Raw genomic sequence first — 13964 nt, forward strand, 5'->3', positions numbered from 1 at the left:
CTTGCTAGTAGATCTGGGGAGTAGAAAAAAAAAGCACCGTACATATCAATTATATCTCAATAAAACAAAAAACAAAGAAAAAACACTTTCTCTTACTCTCAGAATACTTCTGACACCAAATGTGTGGGTTTTGCCACACCAAGAAATTTTCCAATTCTCAGTAGACACCAGCTGGGAGTCTAGCAATTTAGCTCAGCGCTGTCACTAACTGCCTGGCATGAGCACAGGCCACAGGGGTTAAGGGCTCAGTCCGACATGACTGCCCAGACCTCCGATGCCAATCGTAAATCCAGGGCTGTCACATATATTTCTGACCAACTGGTTCTAAATCAGGGCTTCCCTCCTTGGGTTTGATAATTTGCTAGGACTTCTCACAAAACTCAGGAGAACATTTATTTATGTTTATCCTGAAGGGTGTTACCAAGGATACAGGTGAACAGCGGGGTGAAGCAGTACATGGGGCGTGGTGTGGGGAAGGGGTGAGGAGCTCTCATGCCCCCTCCAGCTGTGTCAGCCTCCCAAGCACTCTGGAACCCAGAGTTTGGGGATTTTCTAATGGAGGCTTCACCGTGTAGGCATGATTGATTATTAACTCAATCTCTAGCCCCATTGGGCTTCCAGGAGGATGGGGTGAGGCTGAAAGTTCCAAGCTTCTAATCATGTTTGGTGTTCCTGGTGACCGGCCCTCCTCCAACCCCTATCCCGGGAGCCCCTCAGAGTCACCTCATTAGAACAAAAGACACTCCTATCACTCAGGAAATTACAAGGGTTTTAGGAACTCTGTGTCAGAAACCAGGGTCAAAGACCAAATATTAGAACAAAAGATGCTCCCAGCACCCCTCTCACTCAGGAAATTACAAGGGTTTTGGGAGCTTTGTGTCGGGATCAATATATATATTTGATCTGGGGGCAAAGACCAATATGTATATTTTATATTATGTCATAGTAACACTGGGGGCCAAACTTTATTTTACAACCCTCTTTGTCCAAGGGGCGCCTGGGTGGCTTAGCTGGTTAAGTGTCCGCCCTCGGCTCAGGTCATGGGGATCAAGCCCCGTGGTCCGGGCTTGCTGCTCAGCGGGGACCTTGCTTCTCCCTCTCCCTCTGCCCTTCCCCTGCTTGTGTACACACACTCTCTCTCCCTCTCATTCTCAAATAAATAAATAAAATCTTAAAAAAAACAACGCCCCCTCTACCCCCAATTCTCTTTGTCCCAAGTCCCGACAAAACAGGGCAATAGAAAGAAACGTGTGACCGTTGTCCTCAAAGTTGAGGTCAATCCCAGGCTTGATTTATTCAGGTCCACTTGAGCAGGGGGCTCGGAGCCCCCCTGTCCCTCGGCTAGGTTCAGAGCTGGGTGAAGCTCCTGGGCTCTTCACGGCTCAGCCTGGCTTCCTTTAGGGAGGCTGAGCTGCTGGGCAGGCTGGGCAGCTGAACCAAACATTTGCCACAGAAGGCATCTTTCTTACTGCCCTCATTATGGGGTAGCTACTTAGAATTTACTGGGTGATTCCATCAGCTTTTACAGCGTGTGTGTGTGCCAGCTATCCTGGGGGATCCTTCTAGTCCAGAACATTCAACCAAACCTTACAGACTGCCTGTGTGGGAAGGTCGCGCTGGAGCTTCGGGTAGCACGGAGATGAGACAGGCAATGCAGCATGCCCACAAGCACCTTCTAGGCTAGTGCAGGGTGACCTCTCTCTCCAAGGCTGGGGGAGAGTGGTGATGTGCCTGAGAGGAGCAGAGCAAAGATGGCAGGGTGTGCGTGGAGAGCAAGGGAGAATTGATTTCAATCAGGAGAACCAGGAAAAAAGTCCTTTAGAAGTAACGGTTAGACCGAGCCTCGCACACCAGGTAGGACGTGGGCTGGACGTGGGCCGGTGAGTCAAGCAGGGAAGGCCAGGCTCAGAGGACTGGTCTGACTGGTGCAGAGAGAAACAGTTGGTTGGGGAGGGATTTGGGGGCAGATGGGGCTGGGCCTCGGCTCTCAGGTGAAGGAGCTGAGACCACGTGAATGCCAGGAAAATAATTTGGGTAACTTCGGGCAGCCTGGAAAAGGGGCCTCACGCTAAGTTGTGTGGGTCTGTGTTCCTCAGCAAAATCTGTCATCTCCATCTTTCGAGGATCCAAAAATGCCCCCTTGGGTACTGTTTTGTTGTAACTATCTTCTTATTATATTGGGCCAGGCTCCTCTCGGCGCACAGACAAACCCTTCCCGTCTTGTTCTGTGACTATCACGTTTGCCATTGTATTTAAGGAATAACGGCTCTCAGTGGCTGAGAGTCTCACCTGCCAGGCACCTTGGTGAGTTTGTTACATGTCTTATTTCTTTTAATTCCCTTGAAAACCCAAGGTGGGAAACATTTCCCCTACTTTTCAGACAAAGAAACGGAGTCCCAGTGTGGTTCCATGAGTCCTAAGACCACCCACCTTGGAAGGAGCCGAAAAATGGTCTGCTTCCCTTGCTTTCTATTCATTCTCCTGTCCAAGCACGCGGAGCTTGCGGTGTTGTTAAAGAGTGGCAGCCGACGGTGTGCCCAACACATGACATGCATGAACTTCCCACAGAGACGACAGAAGGAAAGTCCTGTTGCTATTATTCCCATTTTACAAATGAAGAAACTGTCTCAAAGATGCATGTAATTTGCCCACAGCCACAAAGCTACCAGGTGGCAAAACCAGGGTTGGAACTCGGACTCCAAGTGCATAGCGCATCGCCAGTTACCAGGGCTGCGAGTGCAGGGACTAGGGTCTAGCATGGTGCTGGGTATATAGTAGCCCCTTACATGAACGCTTTTGAAACATTTTTGAATGTTTTATGAATGAAATTAAGTGGACAAATGAGTGGATGGAATAAAGAATGAATGAATCATGTGTATGACACCGAGCCTTAGTTCTCTATTTTCTCCTGGACACCCTGCTAGGACTTTGGTGAGCCTCTCCCACCAGAACGGATGATATGACCAGGCCATAACTGTGTGGTCCAGAGAGCCGGGCACCGCACAGATGTAGAAATGGGGTCAAGTGCCGGACACCATACTTCTCAGTCATTTGGACTTTGTCTGGAGGAATGAACCTTCTATACCATGTCCTAGTGCTAAACTAGGTATGTAGCCTGCTTTAATAGTGATAATTCAGTTACGAGATGGAAACAATCACAAACATGTTGGGACATTTTGGTGGTTTTGTTTTTAACTAAACTTACTTCTGATCTGTTATGACCGCTGAAATTTTTATAAAATGACTTTTATTTTTTAGAAAAGTTCTAGATTTATAGAAGATCTGCAAAGATAGTACAGAGAGTTTCCTCATAGGCCTCAGCCAGATTCCCCTGCTGTCAACAGCTTACATCTCTGTGGTACATCAGCTTAACTAAAGAAACAATGTGGGTAGGTACTTTAATAATCAGACTTACTCTGATTTCACTAGTTTTCCCCCAATGTCCTTTTTCAATTCCAAGATCCCATCCGGGATACCACATTGTAGTTAGCTGTCATGTCTCCTTAGGCCCCTCTGGCCTGTGTCAGTTTCTTGGACTTTTTTTGTTATTTGTGACCTTGACAACACTGAGGAGTACTGGTCAGGTAGGTGTCTTGTAGAATGCTCCTGAATTTGGATTTGTCTGATGTTTTTCTCATAGTCAGCCTGGGATTATGAGTTTTGAGAGGAAGACAACAGAGATCAAGTACCATTCTTGTTACCTCATATTAAGACTACTGCTAATGGGCGCCTGGGTGGCTCAGTTGGTTAAGCGACTGCCTTCGGCTCAGGTCATGATCCTGGAGTCCCTGGATCGAGTCCCGCATCGGGCTCCCTGCTTGGCAGGGAGCCTGCTTCTCCCTCTGATCCTCCCCCGTCTCATGTACTCGCTCTCTCTCATTCTCTCTCTCTCAAATAAATAAATAAAATCTTAAAAAAAAAAAAAGACTACTGCTAATTTTTTAAAAAGATTTTATTTATTTATTTATTTATTTATTTATTTATTTATTTAGAGAGCAAGTGGGGGGGCAGTGGGAGGGACAGAGGGAGAGGGAGAAGATCTCAAGCAGACTCCACACTGAGTGTGGACGCTGACGTGGGGCCCAATCCCAGGACCCTGAGATCATGACCTGAGCGGAAACCAAGAGTCAGATGCTTAATCAACTGAGCCACGCAGGTGTCCCAAGACTACCACCAAATTTTTTAAAGCTAAATCTTTAATTCTACTTTTCATGTTTGTAGCTCCACAGTCTTCCCTTTATGGTTTTTCCAATGGCCTCGTTGATTCCATTGGAGAGAGCAAGCTCTCCTGCTGGCTCACTGGGTCCTAGCTAAGTCTTAATAGCAAAGCATTTTGCAAGGGGTTCCATTGGCCCCATTTTGCCTAGCCTGGATTAGACAATCTCGGCTTACTAGTCAGGTGAGTTTCTCCTGGTTGAGATGTAGAACACTTTTTTCATGACTGCTGATAGATAAATGGAGGCATTTCTAGTTCTTAATGGTGTAGCTGTCACCCACAAAAAACACTTATCATCTTGATGGGGTTGCTGAAATGGCTTACAAGGACAAAACCATAGGAGAAAATATAAATGTGTGTCTACAACCATGCTTTTCATAGATGGATGCCAAATTCCATGTTTACTTGTTTTATTTTAGAATATAAAACTATCGATAAAGATGATCTCCAAATTGTCTTTGTTTGGAGGCATCCACTATGCCCTGAGCTCAAAAACCAGCCTCTCTCACTGGTTTGTCCTCACTCAATCTTTTCCGTCTCTTTCTTGGGAGGGTCCAGCAAAGCTACATCCATTATCGGGAACCTACTTCCATTATCTCCATTTAAAACTACTTTGCTGTTGGGTTTCAACCATGTTTTATCCATACTCGTGAAACATGAAAGGGTTATACATTTCAGGAAAGCCAGCGAGGCTTGGACAAAGAGAAAGCATTAAAGCAATTTCCAAATGACAACAATCCTCATTGCCCTTCAGGACGCCAAAGGGAACAGATTTGTCCTGAAGTTTGTCTCACTGAATTTTATTTTATTTATTTCCTTTCATTATTATTTTTGGTGTATGTCTCTCTGCACTTTTAGATGGAACAGCACTCCTGCTAGTCAAGATAGCATCAGACTGTTTATTGTAGATCTTGGCTTAAGGTGCAGATGTTTTGGCTCAGTTAATAATAAACCATTCTTTAACTTATTTTTAATTTTAGTTCATGAAGTAATAGGAAAATATAGCAACTTTTTGAATGTGCTCTTAGGGAGAAAGGAAGAGAGAGGGGGAGGGAGAGAGAGAGAAAGAGAGCAAGCTAATTTGAGGTAGATGGTTCTGGTTAAGTCCTAGGCCAGCTTAAGATAGTGCCATGAAAATGTCCTGTTCCCCTTTCCCATCATCACCCCTGCCTTGACTTTCACCATTTACGCCCTCATCTTCTTGATCCCTTTCCCTGGTGTGGGTCCTGCTCGAGTCAGGGACATGATTTTCTGGCTGACATCTACGTCTTCCTCTTGAATGCCTTCGGGTCCCCCACATCTCCTCCTGCCTGGCTATCCCTGATGGAGCCCCACAGATTTCGAACTTAGCATTAACCCAACCTCCTTCCAAAATGAGAATTGTTTGCTCTGATTCCTGGAAATGCTCACGAACAGACTCTACGTGCTGGGAGATGGGCCTGTGGAAGGGAGCCAGTCGATCGGGACACCCCATCCATCCAGAGCGGGGCCTCTGCTGGTGCCTGTGTCTTGGGCAGGCAGGCTGCAAGGCAGGCGGAGGCCTGGGTTTAGGGGGAGTGGCAGGTGTCTACCAACCGGCTCATCTACTTCTGACGGGTGGGGCCACACGAAACCCTTTGGTTCTTTGCATCTTAGGAACCAGGTAACCGCATGCACGGTTTCAAGTCTCCGTGTCAAACCAGCCGTTTGCAGGTGTCAAGGCCAAGGCCTGGGAGGAGGCCGTCGTGCAGGCAGACGAGCCGCAGCTGCTGTGGGGGCCGGCGTCTGTAGGTGGTTCAGTGCGCGCATGGGGTTCCGCTTCCGGTCCATGACCGCCCGCATCCGGGTCACGCGTGACCCCCGTGCACCGAAGCAAGTTGCACATGGGCGGGGTGGGGGGGGGCGCCTCTGGAGCCGGAAGGAGGGTGAGGCGGTGCAGTTTACCTTTAAGAAGTCGGCTAAGGGCCTGGACTCTCTCCACGTCACCTGTTGGTGAGTGAGAGGGGCCCAAAGGGAGAAACAGGCAGAAGCGCAGATCCGAGGCGGACAGGTGCTACAAGCGTGGAGGGCCACCCCAGCCCGAGCAGAAGCCACATGGTGGCCTCGTGTCCCCTGAAGACCCAGCAGGCCCCCAGCTCACAGGGAAAGCCAGCCTACTTTCAGGAGGAGGAAGAGGAGGTCCAGAGCCCTGCCCTGCTCCCAGAGGCCCAGCACTGAGCTGCGGTGGGTGGGGGTAGCCTTCTGTGATCAGGAAGTTTTGAGGAACAGGCAGAGTGGAGGAAGTGGGGATAAGGGTGGGTAGGGGGCAGCTGGCTCCGCCATGCATCTCAGGCCTGGGTCCACAGCATCACCCCTCCTTCCCTCTTGGCAGGGTGGGGGAAGGGGGTGAGGCAAATGAACTCCAACCCTGCTCAATCCAAATGCTCCTGAGGGTTTTGGGGAACATCCCTCCCTGTGTGCTTTATCTGAGTTTCCGTCCCCAGAATCTCCACCTTTTGAAAGTGGCCTGGAGAGGGAAATTGTTTTCTTTTCAAAGGAGATGTAATAATAATCCTCCCCCCCACCCCCCCGCCTCCGCGCCAGGGTGTAAAGATTGAGCCTGAGACCAGATTGATGGGCCCAAGAGCACGAACCATTGCGTCCTGTGGGAGGGAGTCTCTCAGGGGTAAGGCAGGGTTTTCCCATATCTTGTCTCATAACCCACTCAGGGGAAAGGTTGTTCTCTACTGTCCCAAGCCATGGGTTGTGACAGTAGGCAAAGGGGTTGTTGGGGGAACAGCTGCAGACCCGCTGCTCCTAAGCTGACTCCCACCCCACTCTGGGCCGATAGAATTTTCTTTATTTGCTCCCTTGAATAACTGCACCTTGGGCCCCACTTTCTCCAGGATGCCAGCTGCACGAGCTGCGTGTATATGACAGATCTTGTGTATTTTAACTTTTTTTTTGTAATATAAATGTTCTGATTTTGTAGTTTTGTGGATTTGAATCTTAAGGCCCTTATCCCTGCACAGTGTTCTCGGGGACACGTGCGATCTCCGGGGTCCGTCGGCAGCAGCTCCCGGGGTCTGCAGAGCAGGAAGGCTTTTTGTTTGATCGTGAGGGACAACATCTATTCCGAGGGCATAGCCTATTGACCTACCTCCTTTTTGCCAATCGGAGCAGGTTTCCTGCCCTAGTGTCTTCTGGAAACCACTCCACCCTCAGTGTTCCACAGGGGACTAGGTTATCATACGGTGGCTCCGTGACTTGATGCCCTTCTACTGGAAGATTAGAAATTGGTCTGAACAGCAAACGGTGGTGCAGGAGGGTGAGGAGAGGCTGTGCGAGGGGAAAGGTGCAGAGGGGAAGCCAAGATTAGCTGAGGGTCATCTCTACATGTAATAAAGGATTCCTGTTCTGGACTTCTAATCCCGGGGCATGGGACTCACTTTACAGACTAGATCCCTCCTTCACTGGATTGGGCTAGGCCTACTAGCACAACAGGGTGTGTGTGTGTGTGTGTGTGTGTGTGTGTGCTTAAAAAAATGAGTTGGTAAGGAGAGCTTTAAGAACAATACCTCTTGTACCCAACTTGAACTGCCCAGGGGTGGGTGTATGAAGCTGAGTCTACATTTCTTAACCTTCATGAATTCTGAGCTTTTCTTGTTGGCTTCCAGAGAGACCATGAGCCACGGCTGCTTCTCAGCGCCCAGAGCCAGCGTCCTGCCCGCTGCAGCCATCATTAATGTGGTAGCTAAAGGAGAAGAGAAGATTTCGTTTACATGCCGTGAGATCCCCGCAGACCTACCTCATTGTGTTGAAACAGGGCAAATGCAACAGAACGCATTGGGTGATGTATGTCTGATCCTGGGTTCTTGTCTCCCCTACTCACTGCCCCCTCTAGTTATGGTATTTGTCTGGGCCTTCTAAGGCTTCGTGAATAGCTGATTGGGTGGCTGCTAGGTGACCTGCTTTGTGTAAATATAATATGTTGGTCTTCTTCATGTTCTTTTGGGGTTTTACAGTTTACACACTTCTTTTTGTATCGAGAAAAATAGCCAAAGCATCTTTGACAAGATTTTGCACCAGGAAAAGAATCTGGAGCATAGCTTGGTGACCCCTCTTGAAGTGTGGGGGTCTTGAATCATCCTCTCTTTTGTGTTCCCTTGCCCTATTTCCTATTTTGGGCCAGATCTTCTGTCCTAAACACTTGGCTCCTACTCTATCCCCTCTTTTATCCGCCCTCCCCAAAAAAGCCCCCCACCACGTACACATTTAAATCCTGAAGAAGCTACAAACACTCCATCCCTTGTTCCCAATCCCTCGTGTCAAGACCATCCCTTGATGTGATTCATACAAATACACTACTATTTGGATAGATCAAAACTCCTTTAATCTCTAATATTGGGGTAGAGAGAAGCAGAAGCAATGGGGGGGGCGTCCATGTAGAAAGCAAGGTTGGGAGACCAAGAAAGGGAAGATGAATGTGTATCCAAGTCACTCAGGAACTTTTGAAACTTATGTCAAATTGGCCACAAGATTGTTTAACAGGATGCGGACGAATGTAGCTCCATGTTTACTGCTAGAAACCAAAGCTTTGTGTGAAATCCTGAATTTATGAGGGTGCGGACAGGGAGGAAATCTTCCATCTATGTGTTCTTTCCCTGATCCCTTCCCCTCATTTCTGAACTGCAGGACACTGAGCCCCCTGGGGCGTTAGGGACTCCATCTCTGGGGAGTACTTATTGGGTGGTTGAGTTTCCCACTGTGTCGGGTACTTCCTTTCCCACTTGCTATTGTTTTGTCACACACATGCTGACCTTTTCCCCTTCTCTCTTTACCCTGGGAAAATACAAGGAATGTATCAAAATTTATTGGTACCGATAAAAAACAGAACATGCTGGGGATGCTGATGATAGTATTAATAGCATAGATAGTATGTATGGGACAGGGCTTGTGCTGAGCATTTATAAACGTCATCTTGTCCAAGCCCTGCAGTAATTCTATCGTAGAGGGACTTTTGTCACTCAAATTTTACATTACCGAACAAAGGTTAGTTCGGAGAAGTTAAATAACATGTCCAAAATTATACAGCTAGGAAGAGTTGGAGCCAGGTTTCAAACTAGTTTGATCTGAGTGTTGAGCCTTTCTGAATAAGTCCACTGTATTAAGTTAAACCGAAAAAAATCTCATGTCCAGGTGCTGAGGGATGTGAGTATGGACATGTATTTGTTGTGTGTGTACACGTGCACGTATATGTCTTTGTGTTCACGTATGTGTGTATGTGTACATGTGCCTTGTTCGTGTATGCAAGAGGGTCTTTGCCCACGCGTGTGTGTTGACGTGTGCTGCACGTTCACATGCATATGTGCATCTGTGTGCATGTCTGTACACACGTGTTTTGTGCGGATGCATGTGTGTGTGTATGACGGTATACGCATGATGCATGTGTGTGTGGTTTTTTAGCACAGTGAAAATATAGCTGGGAAAGGGTCTGGGTAAAAATTAAAGCTTGATGTTTAAGTCATGTGTACATATTTTTAATAGAAAACAGCTCTAGAACATGCTAAGTTATGGTTGGGCAGCCCAGAGCAGAGCCAGGGGGAGTGAGGCACGCTGCCTAGGAGCTGTGCCCACCTCCAGCAGCCCATCCACCACTTCATATGGTTCGAAATCCTGGGGACTTGGGCTACATTTTTCTAGGTTGTGATGATTTTCTTATTTTGGGACACTGTGCATTTCTTGAGTAAATTCAAGTGCGCTGTTTTAAGTTTATTTTGATTCTTCTCTTTTTACTTCAAGCAAATGCACCCTTCTCCAGGACCGTCCTGGCAAAGCCAGCCAGGGCTTGAGAAACCATGGTAAAGCTATGTGAGGTCACAATAGGGTAGAGGCCTCATGATTCCACTGTGGGTTTAAGAAATGTCAAGTGGCAGAAACTGAAGAATACGCTTCATTTTCTTAAGCCAGTAGAATGCAATTATAACATGACTCACTGCTGCATGGGTTCATATATATCCTCGTGTGCATGTGTGTGGATCATGGGTTCTTCAGCACTTCAGCAAAATATTTATAAAGTCAAGACACCATGCTGGGTGCTGGGACATGTGTATCAGTTAGGAACCTCTTGACTGGGAGGTACAAAGTATTAGTTGGGGAACAAGACTGGGGAGTGGTGGGAGCAGAGGACCTGAACCAGGGTGAGTATTTTATCACAGGCATGGTTTAGAGTTGCTGGTGGTAATAAAAGGCAGATGGACTTTTAGTTGGTTTTATTACTGTTTTTAAATTCCCTGCAAACAACACACTCCCTTACTGCCTATACCCATGGCAGACTGCTCCCCCTACTTTGTATACCACTGCAAAACACCCAGCTAAACAATGAGGAAAATTCTGTTTCTTATGAAATAAAGTCTGGAGTCAGATGGTGTCAGGGTTGTTTTGGCAGCTTAATGATATCAACAAGGATCTAGGGTCTTTCTATTTGTCACCCCTCTTTCAATATTCTGGCTAAGTCACCAGCCTTACCTCTAATGGCCCAGGATGGCACTGGATGGAGGTAAGACGATGTCCGGCACGAGAGGACGAGTGTGTTGTCCCAATGAGGGTGGACCAATGAGGGGGACACTTTTCCCGGAAGCCACTCCGGAGAACTTGGCCACAGATCCCATTGGCCAGGGTTAGTCACGTGGCCACGAACTAGGTCAGGGGTTGGTAAATCTGGCCAGCCATCTGATCATGTTTAGCCCACAAGGTAAGAATGGTTTTTATATTTTTAAATAGTTGAAAAAAATTCAAAGGCAAAATAATATTTTATGACATGAAAATTAAATGCAATTCCAATTTCAGTGTCCATAAATAAAAGTGTTATTAGAACACAGCCAGGTCCAATTGTGTGTTGACCAGGACTGCCTTCACACTACGGTGGTAGAGTTCACCATACGGAGACCACATGTCCTGCAAAGCTGAAAATATTCACACTCTGGTCCTTTACGGAAAGAGTTTGCTGGCTCCTGAGCTAGCTGAATAGATGGCTGGGGTTTCTGCAATTTTCAGGCTCTATGGCGTGCAGCCTGGCGAAGCTTAGGGGACTTCACTAAGGCCACTCAGCGAGTATCACAGAATCCGAGGACAGATTTGTTTGGTTTCTCACTCCTTCGCCTGTGTGGTCCATCAACTGAACCTTGAACCATGAGATGAATGTGTTCTGTAGGGCAGTGTGAGCAAAGCCCAGGGTTTAGAAGATACACGGAAGGGCAGAGTCTGATGCAGCTGGAGGAGGATACTGTGGGAGGTTAGGTGAGGGCCAGACTGGGGGGCTTTGGACACTGAGCTAAAAAGAACTTTAGTCTTTTGAAGTGGAAGGCTGCTGAGGGGGAGGTGAGCAGTTCCAAGATGACAGCTCTGACAAAGATGTGACAGATGGGATAAACGTGTGGTATGATACAGTGCATTTTCAATAACGGTTAGCCCCTTCATCTAACACCATAATTATAAAGGGATCCCATCAGTCTTGGTCTAGAGCCCAGAGAAGTGCAAGGTGGCAAAATGGGCTGGAAGGTGAGTTTTGTTTGGCTTCTTCACTGATATTTTTTTTAATCGCATAAACCATTAAACTTAAGGCTGCCTATAAAAATAAGGATTGCTGGCATCTCTCAAATAAATAGGAACATCTGGCAACTGGTTCCACATTTCCACATGATAAAAATCAGCTAGAGTGGAGTTGGGGCTGATGTTTTTATATTCTCCATATTCTCTATCCCTGCTTATTATTCTCTTGACATTGAGGCCAAGTGTAAGTTGCTGTATCAGTTAGGGTAACATTAGATGCTGTAACAAATAAACTCAGACAGTCCATTGACTCAATAATGTATAGAAGTGTATCACGTTACCCATGTAACAATCCAATATGGGTGTCCCTGGGAGTGGATGGGCTTCCTTCCCACCATCAATCATTCAGGGACTCAGATTCCTCCTATCTCATGGCTTAGCCATCTGAGCCTTGGAGTCTTATGCATGCAACTGGGGGATGGGGAAAAGAAGGTAGAAAAAGGTCAGATTTCACATTGATCAGAAGTAACATATGATAAGCACTTATGGCAATTAGATTTTTGACCTCTGGCCTATAGCTAATACGTTGGTTTAGAACAACAATTTAATGTATATAAAAGGGTCTGGTTGGGGATGCTCTGATGAATTTTTACCGGTGTTTGGTCACTATGTCTGCATATTGACCACTTCAGCTTTTCTACCAGCTTTCTCCTGCTTAGATACTAGACTTTATTTTGTTTTTTGTTATTTTTGGTGGTGTAGCAGACTACTTCAAAGCTTCATGGCATAACAATGCCCAATCATTTTGTTACGCTCATGGATTCTGTGGGTCAGGAATTTGGGCAAGCAAAGCAAAGATGACTTGGCTCTGCTCCTCAGTGACTGGGGACTCAACTGGGAAGGCTTGAACATCCGGGGTCTCCTCAAATGGCTGGAGGATGGAATTATCTGAAAGTTCCTCCACTCACATATGTGAAGTCCAGGCTATTTGGGACTGCCAAATGGGGTGCTACACCAGTTGAGAGTCCCGAATAGAGGACTCACGTGGTTTGGGCTTCCTCGCAGCATGGCAGTCTCAGGATAGACTTCTTACACGGTGGCTCAGAACTCCAAGAGCAAGTATTTTTAGCAAACAAGGCAGGAGTTCCATAATATTCTATAACTGAACTTTGGAAGTCATGTAACATCACTTCTATAGGATGCTATTGGCCAAATGGTCACAAGCCAATCTTAATTCAAGATTGATGGGAAGAAGGCAAAAAATAAAGACAAAAACTTGAGGCCATGTTTTAAAACTGAGACAGATTGGCACATTGACATCCTCGGGCATGCAGTATAAAGCAGGCCATTCAGCAGTTTTACCAAAGCTCAAAATATCTCTAACTTGTGGTTTCTGTAATCATCTCTCACTAGCCTAGGGAGATAAAATGAATGAGAACAATTCTAATTGCTCAAAACCATGACATATGCTACACATCCCAGGTAATCTATTTAAAAGTCTAGATTTTTTCCTTTGAATTTTAATGTATTTGACTTTGAGTCAGTATGGAATCCTCCCTAGTCTGGCATGTGGCTTCTGTCTGAAACAGCTCTCAAAATGTGTCTAAGGCTTCCAGGCTGGCTGCAGATCAAGCCTAGCCCTTCTTAGATAGGATTTATAATTCTGGGTATACTTGGATCTAGAACAAGGTCTTCTTCATCTCGGGTCCACAGATAAAACTTAAGGTGTTCATGATCTTGGATGGGAACAATTGTACATTTATTTTCACTAACCTCAAGCAAAAATACAGCATTTCTTTCAATTATGAATGTAGGCCACAAACCTCACTACTATTAGTTGTACCTATGATCCTGGGACTTTGCCAGCAAAAGAAATCAATGATACTTTCATGTATTATTACAGTTGTTTCAGTTATCTTGAAATATTGTTTATATTCATCATTACTTTGAAATTATGATAGTTACTGAAAGTGCTAGGTTGTACATGACCAGTCTTCCTATCTACAGACACATGTCCGAGAAAGTGGGGCAGTTATCCAGGCAATTCTGCACCCCCCCCCCCCAGCCTGGCCCCACCATTATAGTTCAGCCACCAGCCCATGACATCCTTGCATCTCACCCTGGGACCAGTCACATACATTGCTTTGCCTTCTTCTCTAAACACAGTTGTTGAATAACCAAAACATGGGAGGAGATGAGTAATTCGAGATTGATGGGAAGAAGGCAAAAAAACAAAGAC

At 46.4% G+C, this 13964-nt stretch overlaps 1 pseudogene; it reads left to right on the forward strand.

Annotated features, from left to right (window-relative positions):
* The first annotated feature begins 255 nt into the window (after positions 1-255).
* Positions 256-6412, forward strand: LOC118549215 (protein lin-28 homolog A pseudogene; annotated as a pseudogene).
* Positions 6413-13964: the final 7552 nt, after the last annotated feature.

Source organism: Halichoerus grypus, chromosome 14 (genome assembly GCF_964656455.1).
Source record: "Halichoerus grypus chromosome 14, mHalGry1.hap1.1, whole genome shotgun sequence".
In the NCBI taxonomy this organism is placed as follows: Eukaryota; Metazoa; Chordata; class Mammalia; order Carnivora; family Phocidae; genus Halichoerus; species Halichoerus grypus.